At 36.4% G+C, this 15,694-nt stretch overlaps 1 pseudogene; it reads left to right on the forward strand.

Moving 5' to 3' along the window:
- The first annotated feature begins 494 nt into the window (after nucleotides 1-494).
- LOC116550715 lies at nucleotides 495-6,004 on the forward strand (annotated as a pseudogene).
- Nucleotides 6,005-15,694: the final 9,690 nt, after the last annotated feature.

A 15,694-nucleotide genomic window follows, 5' to 3' on the forward strand; every position in this document is an offset into this window, starting at 1 on the left:
ATACTTAAAAACATTTGGGATTCATGTAAGAAGGACAAATATCAACATTAACAGGAGCTTAGAAAAAGAGGATTCCAAACTTCATGGTTGACTTTGAGAGGTTCAAGACTTCAACTGAGAAAATAACTACAGATCTGGTAAAAATATCAAGAGAACTAGAATTAGAAATGGAATCTGAGGATGTGACCAAACTACTACAACCTTGTGGTTGCTTAGATTAGGAGCAGATTAGGAGTTGCTTCTACGAATAACCTAAAGCAGTGATTTCTTCAGAGATGAAATTTTTTTCTAGGGAAGATGCTATGACCATTATTGAAATGACAATGAAAATTACATAACTTGGGCCATGTCCTTTGAGTATGCTCTTTCCCGGATGCACGCGACAATGTGAGGAATGAGGTGGAGTGTGTCTGGTGTGATGTGTGGCTGCAGCCTGGGCAAGAGCCACCACAGACAATGATTCGAGTAAATTCTGGAGAAATCCTGCCTCTGTTGGAGCCTTCGCCACCGGGCAGCTGTGAAGTGTGAGCTACAGTGAAGCAGAAATCTAGGAAGATGAGCTCCAAGATGGTCATGAGTGAACCAAGACAATCGGGATATTTCTCCCCAAGAGGCCTTAAGACATTTTTCTCTCTAGAAAATTTTAAAGATTATTCTGTGGCTCCAAGTTTAAAAGAACTATGTGTTTTATCCAACAGAGAGAGCAGAGGAGTTATGTGGACTTTTTGGTTAAATACACAAAGATTTCTGCACATTCCAAAGATGTTGGAATAAATAAAAATGACTACTTGCAGTACTTGGATATGAAAAAACACATGAACGAAGAAGTTACTGAGTTCCTAATGTTTTTGCAGAATTCTGTAAAGAAATATGCACAGGATTATAATATGCTTTCTGAGAATGCCCATCTCTTCACAGAAAAAATTTGGAGAGCTTACATTGAACAAGTGAAAAGGAATCCAGATTTGATACTCTCCATGAGATCATCAGTTTAATTGGGTTCTTCCCTTTCAGAATACAGATGGTATTAAAGTTAGAAAAAACTCTTCTTGCATTGGGCAGTGTAAAATATATGAAAACAATATTTCCCTCAATGCCTATAAAGTTGCAGCTCTCAAAAGACAATATATCTACCACTGAAATGCCAGAACAAACAGCTGAAACTATGTATTATAGTATTTGTAAAGATCCAAATGCAGAGAAGCTTGTTTCAAGATATCGACCTGAGACAGCTCTAACTAGTCAATCATTATTTACCTTATTAAATTATCATGAACCAACATACAAGGAACAGTGGGGAATTCCAGTGCTTGTTCAAGTAATACCTGTTGCAGGTGCAAAGTCAGTTAATGTATATTAATTCACCACTTCCCTGAAAGAAAATGACTTTAAGAGAGACAAATCAAATCTTTCATGAAGTTCCATTAAAATTTATGATGTCCAAAAACACATCTGTTACAGTCTCTGCATTCTTTATCGACAAACCTGAAGAGTTTACATCTGAAATGAGCATGCTCTGTGAAGTCAATGAGTGCCGAAAAACTGAGACTTGAAAACTTGTATCTGGATTTTGATGATGCTATCACTGAACTTGAAACTTCTGGAGTAACCACCACCAAAGCCTCAAATTCACCAAGTCCAGCAAGTACTTCCACAGTACCCAACATGACAGATTCTCCTACAGCCCCCAAAGCAGGAACTACACCTGTGGCACCAAGTGCACCAGACATTTCTGCTAATTCTAGACGTTTATCTCAGATTCTGATGGAACAATTGCAAAAAAAGAAACAACTGGTCACTGGTATGGATGGAGTGAAAAAATAAAGATGATCAGGAATTTGAATCATGTGGTGATAAGGCATCAAATTCTGGCAAGTCTTTGATGCAAGATAGTGACTTGAAAACATCTGATGCTTTACAGTTAGAAAATTCTCAGGAAACTGAAACTTACAATAAAAATGATATGATTATTGATGTGGTACATGCTGATGGTAAAAGATTCAATGTTCTGGAAAACCTACACAACTCAAAGGAAAAGACTGTTAGATCAGAAGCAGCTAAAACTGAAGATACAGTTATCTGCAGCAGTGATACAGATGAGGAGTGTTTAATCATTGATACAGAGTGTAAAGATAATAGTGATGGAAAGACAGCTGTTGTGGGTTCTAACTTAAGTTCTAGACCAGCTAGTCCAAATTCTTCCTAAGGACAGGCTTCTATAGGAAACCAGAATAACACTGCTTGTAGTCCAGAAGAGTCATGTGTTTTAAAAAACCTATTAGACGAGTATATAAAAAATTCGATGAGCAGTGGCTTGTAGTTCTCCTTGAAGAGGTCCTTTACATTCCTTGTTAGTTGTATTCCTAGGTATTTTATTCTCTTTGTGGCAATTGTGAATGGAAGTTTGTTCTTGATTTGGCTCTCTTTAAGTCTGTTACTGGTGTATAGGAATGCATGTGATTTTTGCACATTGATTTTGTAACCTGAGACTTTGCTGAACTTGCTTATCAGTTTCAGGAGGTTTGGGGCTGAGACGATGGGGTCTTCTAGATATACAATCATGTCGTCTGCAAATAGAGACAATTTGACTTCCCCCTTTCCTATTTGAATGCTCTTTATTTCTTTTTCTTGCCTGATTGCTCTGGCTAGAACTTCTAATACTATATTGAATAGCAGTGGTGAGAGCGGGCATCCTTGTCTGGTGCCACATTTCAAGGGGAATGCTTCCAGTTTTTGCCCATTCAGTATGATATTGGCTGTTGGTTTGTCATAAATAGCTTTTATTATTTTGAGATACGTTCCATTGATACCTAGCTTACTGAGTGTTTTTAGCATAAAGGGCTGTTGAATTTTGTCAAAGGCCTTCTCTGCATCAATTGAGATAATCATGTGGTTTTTGTCTTTGGTTCTGTTTATGTGGTGAATTACGTTTATAGACTTGCGTATGTTGAAGCAGCCTTGCATCCCCGGGATGAAGCCTACTTGATCATGGTGGATAAGCTTTTTGATGTGCTGTTGCAATCGGCTTGTCAGTATTTTATTGAAGATTTTTGCATCTATGTTCATCATGGATATTGGCCTGAAGTTTTCTTTTCTTGTTGAGTCTCTGCCGGGTTTTGGAATCAGGATGATGTTGGTCTCATAAAATGATTTGGGAAGAATTCCCTCTTTTTGTATTGTTTGGAATAGTTTCAGAAGAAATGGTACCAGCTCCTCTTTGTATGTCTGGTAGAATTCAGCTGTGAACCCATCTGGACCTGGGCTTTTTTTGGGTGGTAAGCTCTTAATTGCTGACTCAACTTCAGACCTTGCTATGGGTCTGTTCAGGGTTTCGGCTTCTTCCTGGTTTAGGCTTGGCAGGAGGCAAGTGTCCAGGAATTTATCCATTTCTTCCAGGTTTATTAGTTTGTGTGCATAGAGTTGTTTGTAATAATCTCTGATGATGGTTTGAATTTCTGTGGAATCTGTGGTGATATCCCCTTGATCGTTTTTTATTGCATCAATTTGGTTATTCTCTCTTTTCTTTTCTATTAATCTGGCTAGTGATCTGTCTATTTTGTTGATCTTTTCAAAAAACCAGCTCCTGGATTTATTGATTTTTTGAAGGGTTTTTTGTGTCTCTATCTCCTTCAGTTCTGCTCTGATCTTAGCTATTTCTTGTCTTCTGCTAGACTTTGAGTTTTTTTGATCTTGCTCCTCTAGCTCTTTCAGTTTTGACGATAGGGTGTCAATTTTTGATCTCTCCTTGCCTCTCATGTGGGCACTTATTGCTATATGTTTTCCTCTAGAGACTGCTTTAAATGTGTCCCAGAGATTCTGGTATGTTGTGTCTTCATTCTCGTTGGTTTCGAAGAACATCTTTATTTCTGCCTTCATTTCATTGTTTATCCAGTCAACATTCAAGAGCAAGTTGTTCAGTTTCCATGAAGCTGTGCGGTTCTGAGTAGTTTTTGAATTCTGAGTTCTAACTTGATTGCACTGTGGTCTGAGAGACTGTTTGTTACGATTTCCGTTCTTTTGCATTTGCTGAGGAGTGATTTACTCCCAATTATGTGGTCAATTTTAGAGTAGGTGTGATGTGGTGCTGAGAAGAATGTATATTCTGTGGATTTGGGGTGGAGAGTTCTGTAAATGTCTATTAGGTTTGCTTGGTCCAGGTCTGAGTTCAAGTCCTGGATATCCTTGTTAATTTTCTGTCTGGTTGATCTGTCTAATGTTGACAATGGGGTGTTAAAGTCTCCCACTATTATTGTGTGGGAGTCTAAGTCCCTTTGTAAGTCATTAAGAACTTGCCTTATGTATCTGGGTGCTCCTGTATTGGGTGCGTCTCAGCAAACTGACAGAAGAGCACAAGATCAAACACCGCATGTTCTCACTCATAGGCGGGTGTTGAACAATGAGAACACATGGACACAGGGAGGGGAGCACTACACACTGGGGTCAGTTGGGGGGAAATAGGGGAGGGACGGTGGAGGGTGGGAAGCTGGGGAGAGATAGCAAGGGGAGAAATGCCAGATGTAGGTGATGGGGAGGAAGGCAGCAAATCACACTGCCACGTGTGTTCCTATGCAACAATTTTGCATGTTCTTCACATGTACCCCAAAACGTAAAATGCAATAAAATAAATAAATGGGAAAAAAAAAGAAAAAAAAATGAGAATAAAATACAATAAATTATGAGGCCAGGTGTAGTGGCTCATACCTGTAAGCCCAACACTTTGGTAGACTGAGGTGGGAGGATCAGTTGAGCCCAGGGGTTCAAGACCAGCCTGGGCAACATGGTGAAACCCCATCTCTACAAAAAACGTGAAAAATCAGGCATGGCGGGCACAAAAATAATGTAAACACAAACATTTTCGGTCTTTCTAAGATACCTTAATAAATGTAATTAACACTTCAAAAAAAAAAAAATTCGATCCAGTTGGAGAGATTTTAAAAATGCAGGATGAGCTCTTAAAGCCAATTTCCAGAAAAGAACCCAAATTGCCTTTACTAAATTTAGAAAATTCTAAACAGCCTTCTGTTTTGGAGCAACTGTCTATTCCTTCGGATTACTCTAGTTGGCAGAAATCTGGATGGCCTGCATTTCAGAAGCACTGAGGATGGCTGCCATATGAACTTCAGGACTATGTGGAAGATACATCGGAATACGTAGCTCCTCAGGAAGAAAATTTTGTTCATAAGCTATTTAGCCTGCAAGACCTCCTGTGACTTGTGTGCTGCAGTGTCTTGTCCAAGTAGAGACAAGACCGCATTCTAAAAAATGGAAGAAAATCAGAAGACAATTTCCAGTTTATGTACTACCAAAAGTAGAGTATCAAGCTTGTTATACAGTTGAAGCTCTGACTGAAAGTGAACTTTGTCTCTTATGGACTGAAAGTTTATTGCATTCCAACAGCTCATTTTATGTTGGGCATATCAATGCATTTACTTCAAAGCTTTTTCTACTGGAAGAAATTACCTCAGAAGAATAAAAAAAAGCTTTCAGTACTCAAGACTTCCAATTTATTTAACATCCTCCAACACATTCTAAAGAAATTAAGTAGCTTGCAGGAAGGTTCCTACTTGTTATCTCATGCAGCAGAAGATTCTTCAATTCTGATCTATAAAGACTCTGATACAAAAGTTACGAGGCCAACATACAACTTGTATAAAACATATTGTGGCTTTCCTGGTGTACCTTCCAGGCTTTCAGTTCCCTGGGTCACTTTAGATTCCAGCCTGTTATTACCATATCATATCCATCATGGAAGAATCACCATGATGTATTTTTCCACCTAAATCACTGGATACAACAACACAAAAGGTTGTGTTTGAATTTTACAGTTAGAAAATTCTACACACAGCCACAGGAATCCAGTTTCCATAGAAACCAAAAGCAGTTGTTTACTTGCTCAGCAAGTTGAAACTGAAGGAGTGGCTCCAAATAAAAGTAACTTGAGGACTGTACCATGAAAAATTAAATTTCAAAAAAAAAATTATAACAATGTTTAATTTAGAAAAGCTTGAGGGGAAACATGACTAGAAGATCAGCAGGCAAGAGGCATATTTTTCTTGTAATATCCTCAAGAGTTATTAGAGTGTCTTGAAAAAATATGTTGGCTATGTGAAGGAATGTTTCAACTAAAATGGAATGTTATACTTTTCACCTTTGAAGTTTGAAGAGGATCTCAAAGTGTTTTAGCATTATCATGGCAGGGAAATATATAAAGAAGAAAAATATTTTTAGAGTAAACTTTTTCAAAAAACTGTAAATAGAAAATAATTTGCTTTTTTATCAAGAACAGCACTTATCATTATGTATTATGCTAGCTATATTGCCAGTCTGTTAAGACTGATGCAAAACATTAAATATTGCCACTTTTGAAGATAATTATGAGCATTGCAAACCTTGTTTCTGACCCATTTTCACTGTTTTTATATACTCTTAAAATGATGAATGTTGCAGGTTAATAAAGTTAATACCTTTGAAAAATTACATACAAAGAACTAAAACAGATTCACAAGAGAAAAAAACAAACAAACCCATCCAAAAGTGGGCGAAGAATATGAACAGACACTTTTCAAAAGAAGACATATATGAGGCCAACAAACATGAAAAACTGTTCATCATCACTGATTATTAGAGAAATGTAAATCAAAACCACATTGAGCTACCACCTCACATCAGTTAGAATGGTGATCACTAAAAAATCTGGAGACAACAGATGCTGGAGAGGATGTGGAGAAGTAGGAACACTTTTACACTGTTAGTCGGAGTGTAAACACATTATGGAAGACAGTGTGATGCTTCCTCAAGGACCTAGAAATAGAAATTCCATTTGACCCAGCAATCTCATTACTGGGTATATACCCAAAGGATTATAAATTGTTCTACTATAAAGACACATGCACACGTATGTTTATAGTGGCACTGTTTACAATAGCAAAGACCAGGATCCAACCCAAATGCCCATCAACAATAGACTGGACAGGGAAAATGTGGCACATATATACCATGAAATACTGTGCAGCCATAAAAAATAATGAGTCTGTGTCCTTTGTAGGGACATGGATGAATCTGGAAACCATCATTCTCAGCAAACTGACACAAGAACAGAAAATCAAACACCGCATGTTCTATTTCATAGGCGATTTTGAACAATGAGAACATAGGGACAGAGGGAGGGGAGCATCACACACGGGGGTCTGTTGGAGGGGGGCCAAGGGAGGGACAGCAGGTTGGGGGGATGTTGGAGAGGGATTACATGGGGAGAGATGCCAGATGTGGGTGATGGGGGGATGGAGGCAGCAAACCACATTGCCATGTATGTGCCTATGCAACAATCCTGCATGATCTGCATATGTACCCAAAACCTAAAGTATAATTAAAAAAAAAAAGAAAAAAAATTACATGACTTAGTTAAGAAAGCAGTAGAAGGGTTTCATAAGATTGACTCCAATTTTGAAAGAAGTTTTAATATGGGTGAAATGCTATCAAACAGCACCACCTGCTACAGAGAAATCTTTCAAAAAAGGAAAAGTCAACTGATGAGGAAAATTTTATTTTTCTTATCTTTTAAGAAATTGCTACAGCCACCACAACCTCTACCAACACCATCCTGATCTATATGCAGCCATAGCATTGAGGAAAGACCTCCCACTAGCTAAAAGGTTATGACTCTCTGAAGGCTCAGGTGATCATTAGCAGTTTTGTTTTTTTTTTCTTTAAGATGGAGTCTTGCTCTGTCACCCAGGTGGTAGCACAGTGGCACAATCTAGGTTCATGACAACCTCCACCTCCCGGGTTCAAGCCGTTCTCCTGCCTCAGCCTTCCAAGTACAGTAACTGGAACTACAGGTGCACGCCACCACACCTGGCTAACTTTTGCAGTTTTCGTCGAGACAGGGTTTCATCATGTTGGTCAGTTGACTTCCATCTCCTGACCCTGTGATCTGCCCCCCTTGGCCTCCCAAAGTGCTGGGATTACAGGCGTGAGCCACCATACCTGGCAGATCATTAGCACTTTTTAGCAATAAAGTATTTTTAAATTAAGATACATGCATTTTTTTTAATACATTGTGCTGTTGAACACAGAACAGGGTACAATATTGTATAAACATAACTTTCATATGTCTTGGGAAATGAAGAAAAACTGTGTGACTTGCTTTAGTTCAATATTTACTTTTTTGAGGTGATCTGGAAGTGAACTCACAATATCTCCAAGGTAGGCCTTTATTTATTACTATTAATATTCCATATGAAAGAAGATATGAATATCTCAGTGTTTAATTACTTAAAAGTATAAAGGAAACACTTTAGCATGTGTACATTATCATCACTAGTTATATTTATTTTTTTTTCTTTTTCTTTCTGGTTCTCTTTACACTGGTTATATTTCCTTAAGTGATAAAGAGAAAAAAAACTAGAGAGGAAGCCATTGCTGGGAAAATCAGGCCATGGTTTGTCCAGGAGCATACCGGAATACCTCAAAATAGTAACAAGTTTGACAATGAGATAGGCCAAAAAATGGAGAACTAAGTTCTAGAATACATTTTGACAGAGGTTATATATAACATTAGAATAACTATTTACGTTCTCTGGGGTTTTTGTGTTCTTACCTTCAGAGTAAGGAGTGTTGGATGACATGGCAAGTAAAATCCTTTGATTTATTATTATATCACCTTGCTAGCAGGTGTATCACAAGTAATATACCCTATTGGATGTAAGTTGAATTTGTATATTTCTTTTTTCTCTTACTCTGTTTCTTGTAATAAGACAATGTTGTGAAATAAGATCAAGAGGCGTTCCACTTTATAACATTACTGCTCCCCTCATTTTTTTTCTGAAATGAACTCCCAACACCCCATAGCAGTTAATCAGTTATTACAATCTCAGATGAACTTTTTAAAACAGTGGAGAAATTGATAGACTGAAACATTTGAAAGAATCCCCACAGAGCAATTTTAAAATTTATTCAAGTCTTTATGTTTATGTGTGTGTGTATGTATGTATGTATGTATGTATGTATTTTGTATCACAGAAGGAATCTCAGCATCCTGGGATGCCAAAGAAAAAGAAAAAAGCAGAGCATTAGACGGATGTTGAGAGTCTCTTATCTATCAGCACTCTCCAGTACATTAGCTATAGGTCCCCAAATACATTTTGTGGATCAAGTAATTAAGAGAACTTGTATGTCCAACTTTCTTTTGAAGCCAGAAGAGCAGAGCAGACTGACAAAAGTTTCCACCACCCCCTAGAGAGGGAAGCAGTACAGGGGTAATAGCTACATTTATAGCCAAGGTCAAAGAGGTCAATTATAGATACCAATAAAAGATCATGTACTTGAGACACTGCGAATTTTCCACAATTAGAGGCTTAATTCACTTTTTGGCAAGCAATTACGAATCTCTTAACTTTTTTTCTGGTGTTATTTTATTATAGCCATCTCAAGTTATCAACAGCAACCTGCCGCGTTTCCCCATCTAAGAAAACACTAGTTATCATTCCCATCCTTTTATTTTTTGCCAGAATATTTTGTTTTTATGTTAACTGCACAGGTAGAATAAAAAAAAGAACCTTAGGCTAGAATTAATATTTTACCATGCTTATATTCATATCACAGAGGCCAAAGCCCTATGAGACAATTTCCAGTAAGCAGTAATCATGATTTCATTGTTCATAGCAAGCAGGGAAGGTATTATTCTATAAAACGTGATTGAATTTCATGTTGGGAAGAAAGTTTGATTGTGAAACTACCTAGACATTTTTTGTGTTTAAGTGAAGGACAGAAATTTGAAAATGGAAACACTGAGAAGTTATTACATTTCACACATTCCCCTTAAACTAATAAGGCAATTTTAACCTCCATGTTTATTAAATAATGTAGGTGAAAAGAAACTATTTCAAAGGATATGTAAGGTTATTTCTTAATTTAGGTTTATCTTCCAAGAAGTTACTTTAAATATGTAAACATTAATTTTGATTTTGCATGCCATTTTTCTAATCCCATGTCTGGCACATAATAGACTCTCAATAGGTAGTTAGTTTTTTGTTGTTGGTTAGAAATATTACTATTAATATCACTCAGTAACTGAATGTAGTTTATAAGGATGAAATGTATATATATATATATGTGTGTGTGTGTGTGTGTGTGTGTGTGTGTGTGTGTGTGTGTAAACCGTTCAACATATTTCAGTTGGCTTTATTTCATAAAATAAAATTCATTGCTTGAAATAATAAGTCCACAAAAAAACACAGATTTTACTAATTTTGTAGTTACACAACATTGGAAACAAAGAATCAAATATAAAATACAGACATTGGCCAGGCTCAGTGGCTCATGCCTCTAATCCCAGCTTGGGAGGCTGAGGCGGGTGTATCACTTAAGGTCAGAAGTTTGAGACCAGCCTGGCCAACATGGCAAAATCCCTGTCTCTACTAAAAATTACAAAAATTATCTGTGCATGCCTCTAATCCCAGCTACTCAGGATGCTGAGGCACAAGAATCACTTGAACCTGGGAGACAGAGGTTGCAGTGAGCCGAGATCATACCACCACACTCCAGCCGGGGTGACAGAGTGAGTCACTATCTCAAAAAATAGACAGAATATATATATATATATATATATATATATATATATATATATATAAATATATAAACTATAGACATTATAAAAATATACTGCTTTTATGGATTATCTATTTGAAAATATTAAAATCACTGCTGTTGAGTCTGAAATGCTGAAATGTATTGCAATAATGATGAAAATGGCATCATGGATTAATTTCATGAAATAAATAACCTATTTTTTGAAAAAAGTGTCCCTTCGAGATTGTAATGATCACCAAGTGAAAGCACAATAAATCTTGAAATAAATTGATTATATTTCAGAAATCCTTCCCTTCCTTCAACACAGTGTAATGTCTCCCCTAGATATTGATATATGAGATTTTTGATGAAAAAAATGAAACTCTGGACCAGAAAATAGATTTGGGAAGCATCAGTCTTTTGCCCTTTCTCAAAATACAGACATAACTGAAGTGTCAAAAGTGGAACTGACAGTGATGGCCAAGCATCTGACAGCTCAAACACAGCTTGCTGTCAGTGTGATGCTGCCAAGCAGGAGATGGCATGATTCCACCATATAAATACGTCTGTTATCTTGAGGTTAGGACTTGTTTTTGCCTTCGTGTGATTGGAGCTTATTATTATTATAGTGAAGCATTGCTTACCACTTAGTCTACAACTTCAGGGCCAATATTCAAACCTTCATTTCCCTAGTTGCCCAGGATGTGCTTGCAATATTATCTCCCTTTGAATATAGCCGATCAGAATGAAAAAAGAAAAATGGTGAGAGGGCCGATATTCAGAGGCACATTTGAGATCTGTCATATTTCCTCATTTGCATGGCATTGTACTACGAAATCAAGTTTTGGATTCTAATTTTCTGGCTCAGTCAGATGATTTGAACTGGTGATGTCGGCACTTCATGACGCTGATGCCAAGTGTTGTTTATGCCTTCCTGTCCTCCAGGGACACATAAATCCATCCTGCATCCACAGGCTGTCAGGGGAGAAGAAAGGCACTGGTCACTAATCTTGTCATGATCAACACTGCTCTCAGCACCCTGCTTTACATCTTGGCCTGGATCGGAATGAGCTGGCAATATAAATGTATACCTTGTATATCCTTTCTGTCTTTGCCATCAGTTGATCTTCTTTTCTCTTGACATTCTTTTAAACCATGTTAGACAGGTGTTATTCAAAGTTGAAAAACAGATCTCTGCTAAAGAGTTTCATGCGTATGTGTTAAACAGCTATTGAACAATTTATTAGGGTTTCGCAGAAGCAAGCAGTCCCTCAAGGTTCCTTTTTTTTCCCTCTGAATTCTATTTTAGTTAACGGGCTGAATATAAAGGAGAAGCCACTGTACAATGTGATATGAACAGCAATAAGACTGAAAGTTCCTTGCCTAAATGGCCCCATTAAATCCGCCATTGCCCCCTTGATGGCCCATGATGGCTCATTTCTTTCACAAAGAACACTACCAGTGTCGATGTCATGTTCAATAATCATGGGCTGCTGTTCTCAGAAAAAAAAAAAAAATGTATTTCCCAAACAGTGAATGTTGAGCTTCAATGCTTCAAATTATTTTCAGTCTTTCAATTCTCAGAATGACTAGACACAGAATTTTATTTTCTTTTTCTTAGCATTTTTTATTAATACACTTGGCTGTTCTTTTTGCCTTCAGATAAAATACCTTATTCTGATGTCTACGGAGACAAGAGTTCTTTGTTTGCTCACAGTCCAGGTGCATAAACAAACATCCTTACTATGGGAAGCCTTTATTTTCTACAATATAAGGACAATTTTTTAAAGAAGCCAGTATTTTATAGTTATCACTTCAGTCTGGATTGGAGTCTGTGACTCATTTTACAACCTGCACAAGTTTTTGGTACTCGTAAATTTGTTGTTGCAAAACGTGCTCTTTCTATCTTCGGCCTAATATCAAAAGCTTTATATTTTCAATTTCTGGGAAAAAAAAAAAAAAAAAAAAACCTCCTGATATTTTGAATTTATCTGATCTTTTATTTATGCATATCCATAATAGGAAACATGGCTTAATAGAATGGGCTTAAAATACCTTTGAAGGCAAATTGATCTTAGCTCCAACCAAAACTCTAATACTTCCTATTTGTGTGCTTTCTGGCAAGATATTTAAACTTCACATCCCTCAACTGATTCAATAATAGTAATAACAAAAACACTAACCTTGCAACATTTTTGTAAGAAGCAAAAACATTATTTACAAAGTACCTAAAACATTCCCTTATATACAAACAAGACTTACTATATAATAACTCTATATTTTATTTATCAAATTACCAAGCTCTTTCAGTTATAGGGAAGCCCTGCTTATTAGTAAAAAAACTAAACTAATGCAGGTAAAATGAACATTTAGAGCATTCTTTAATTAAATAAAAGATACCCGGAGATCTGATTTTGTAGAGAAAGATAAAGTTTATAAAAGCTGTGCAGACCTTTTAATTGCTTTTGTTTTCATTCGAGATTTTATTGTGGATCCATTAAATTGTGTGTGCACATGAGATCTCTTCTGTAGTGGCTGACAGTGCTGCCTTCTTCCTGTCTTTTATCTGCAATACATTTGAGAGCCTATCAATAATCTCAACCCCCAAACAAGCCAGATGTGTATCCATTTCTCTGTCTTAGAAATGGCTCCGTCAGGTTTATTTCTTAATTCATCAATCCAGCTTCATCGCTCAATAAAATATATGATCAATTCCAACTCATATCCACTGGTTGATGACATAGCTCAGAAATGTTTCTCTCTCCATGATATAAAAACGATAGTTTCAGTGGTACATAGCTTAAACACGTAACATCCTTCAAGTTTCTTCTTGAAGTAGTTCCTCAGAACTATTTTGGAAAGGTCCACTTTGGTTAGCCAACAAAACAACTGTTGTTTTGTATATGAAAAAAGAAAAATTGGTTTTTGTATATATCCTTTTCACTTGTCACCACTAGCTCCACTAATTCCTATTCAAGAGATCTCATATGAGGTCATTTCAAGAGTAGCATATACTTCTAACTCTTCTTGAATTGATAGACTTCACGAGACATCACTTTAGATTCTCACTCAGATTGACCTTAGAGTAAAATGAATAATTTTTGAGATACTGTGTTTTTAGAAAACACTCTAAGGGTAAAAGCATTTAGACCGTGTGGAAGAGCAAATAGAAACTCTGTACTAGCTGCTTCTGGCTGGTCCTCATCTGATTTATCGGAGCCCCCCTTTATCTTCAGCTCTCTCCCTGAAGGAAAGCTAGCCTAACCATGCACTGATTATACTTTCACTAGCAGGATACTCTCTGAAGTGATGTGAAAATCTTTCTGAGAACAGAGATTTTTGGAAGGAGAATTTCCTCGGCTTATCTCAGATATTGAAAAGAATCTGTGAGTCAAAAACATCCTCACTACAGTAACTCTGTTGGCTCCCAAATATTCATATTTTTGGTTGCCAGTTCTGGGCTGTGTCATTTTGAGTCAGAAAAAAATGATAATATCCCACAGTGTAACTCTCTAAAGAAAGTACTCAGTGTCTGGCATACTTTACCCCTGTTCCTCATTGATGCTTTCTTATCGATCTTTCTTTTTTGTTCCAATTTAGAATCTGTTAATCTGTTACCCCTGGAAGGTATGAATTTCCATATTCTGGTTAATTTATATGGATTTCCTGTAAACTGAAGACTGCACATGAAATCAATCACTGTGATGCCTATTGCAGTAGCCCAGGATAAGACTTAAAAAACACCTGATGTTTTCCATTCTTATTAGGACTGAAATGAGGGCATACTATTTTCATGATGCTTCCTGTGCTGGAAAGATTATTTTGAGAACCTCACACTGATAAGAAGAGGAACATGACATTTTGTACCTTTAGCTGACATTTTATGATGCTGATAAAAGAATATCTGAAGGTTTTATCTGACCCTTTCAATAACTGTTGAGTGTTACAGGACTTCTGTGTGTAGGAATATGATTAGTATCCCAGAATGTAAGAATTGATGCATTCACTCAGTTTAGCTATCATGCCAGCATTCACTATAAATGGGAATAGTTCTGAAATTCTGAGTTATATTCGCATGTTGTTAGTGTGTTTAATTTCATTTGCTTTCTTATGAGATTTTTTTTTCTTACTGTTCTTCTGCATATAGAAATATCCCATGTAGATTCAGTTACCAAAAATGATGTAAATATGGACTACTTGCTTTTAGGCAGAGTTAAATAGCATTCTGAAAGCCCCTAATAGTAACAGTTATAATTTAAAAAAAAATTACCTGATAAAGAAAATCCTGAGAGTCAAAACTTGGGTCTTTTCTTTGTAGTTAAACTGCATTTCAGTTTTTCTTTTCTCTTTTATTTTTTTAGTGTCCAGATTTCCATTTGTCATGGAAATTTAAAATTAAGCCTCTTCAATGTGCACATTTTAATTTAATATGAGGAAATGTAATTTATTATTTGGCACAGATTTATTGTTGTAAAAAGCTCCCACTGATGTCATGGTGAATTCTGTGCATGAAATGAGAGCAAACAAATGATTCATTTTCCATGAATATTAACAATCAATGTTACATTCTCCTAAAACTGCAGTATAAGATTCTTTACCAGAATGTTCCTCTGTATTTAGATATATTTATTTCACTAAAGCCATGAGACAGAGAAAAGTTTTATGAAAAATAATACTGTGGTTGGTATAACCACAAAAAGTGTATGGGATAAAAAGTCAATTTCCAGGTCAATTTGATTGCAAGAGATCCATGAATTCCCATGGCCAAGCGGTAATAACCCTATAGGTAGGATCACCATCTTACTTGTGATTATCAGTAGATACATTGCTGTCCTGTCTCTGTTGATGAGATCTTATGAAATAATTCTTATTTTCACAAATAACTGCATCATAGCAATAAAGATCTTGATGAATCAGCCCATCTTTCATTCAACGCATATTTGTTAAATTTATTACATGCCTTTGCTAGATATCTGAGACAAACCAACAAACAAGATTGACACTGTCACCAACATGTCAAGGAGCTTATATTCTAGTGGGGAAGGATAACAATAAACCAAAATAAATGGGATAATTACAAATTATAAGTACTACTAATGTTATGAAGTTTTTCCTATTTTTCTAA

This window comes from Sapajus apella, unplaced genomic scaffold (genome assembly GCF_009761245.1).
Source record: "Sapajus apella isolate SASKATOON/1434 unplaced genomic scaffold, GSC_monkey_1.0 scaffold8, whole genome shotgun sequence".
Classification (NCBI taxonomy): Eukaryota; Metazoa; Chordata; class Mammalia; order Primates; family Cebidae; genus Sapajus; species Sapajus apella.